This window comes from Anser anser (assembly GCF_964211835.1).
Source record: "Anser anser genome assembly, chromosome: 2".
Classification (NCBI taxonomy): domain Eukaryota; kingdom Metazoa; phylum Chordata; class Aves; order Anseriformes; family Anatidae; genus Anser; species Anser anser.
Window position 1 is genome coordinate 127,626,231 of NC_139721.1, and position 776 is coordinate 127,627,006.

At 58.6% G+C, this 776-nt stretch overlaps 1 protein-coding gene across 5 annotated transcripts in view; it reads right to left on the reverse strand.

Moving 5' to 3' along the window:
- The window catches only part of SNX10 (sorting nexin 10), a 36,218-nt gene extending 35,500 nt beyond the window's left edge, over positions 1 to 718 (reverse strand). For 2 of the 5 annotated variants that reach the window (XM_083824499.1, XM_083824495.1), the window contains exon 1: positions 575 to 714. The gene's annotated coding sequence lies outside the window, so the exon portion shown is untranslated. Of the gene's footprint in view, positions 1 to 574 lie in introns of all 5 variants that reach the window. The other 3 variants (XM_083824496.1, XM_083824497.1, XM_083824500.1) reach the window with 3 other exon arrangements.
- Positions 719 to 776: the final 58 nt, after the last annotated feature.

Sequence of the window (776 nt, forward strand, 5' to 3'; positions counted from 1 at the left end):
CCGTGGGCCAGGCGGGGATCCCGAGCACGGGCCAGACCCTAACCCTCCGTGGTGCCACTCTGCGCTCCGTGTGCCATCAGAATTTGGCAGCATGGCCCCAGACCTGTCACACACCAGAAGTGGCACACGCCTGAGGGGGCCGTGAGGATGCTGGGCCAGGCCGGCGGGTGCAGGACAAGAAGTGAGGAGGCAGCCAACCCTTCATCCCTCCATCCCTCCATCCCTCCATCCACAGGTCACCATGCCCAGCAAGAAGCCAGCAGCACGAAGCCTGCTGTTGGCACCTCCTTCCTTTTACAGGTTTTATGTTGTTTTAAACATATTGCCACCAGCTCGCTTCCGACCTTCCCCCAAATCCTCAGCGCTTTAGGCAGCACACGATTAGGCGCAAAATAAGGCCGTCTCCAGATTAACAAAAAGATAAATACGATGCATTAAAAACACATTATTATGCATTAATACATATAAATACACTATAAATTTATATATAACACACGTAATTATGTGCATAGAGTATATACATTACACAGCGCCGAGCTGCCCGGCGCTGCCCGCTGCCGGCACCGACACCCACCTCACCTCGGGGCGCGGCGAGCCCCCCGCCAGCAAGCCTCGGTAACGCACCCTGTGTCGGTCGGTCTGTCGGTCTGTCCGTCCGTCTGTCCGTCTGTCTGCCCGTGTGTCCGTGTGTCCGTCTGCTCAGCAACCGCAGCCGGAGCCGCCCCTAAGCCGGGCGGTGCCTCGCACGTCAGCGGCACCGGGAGGGCCCGCCCGGC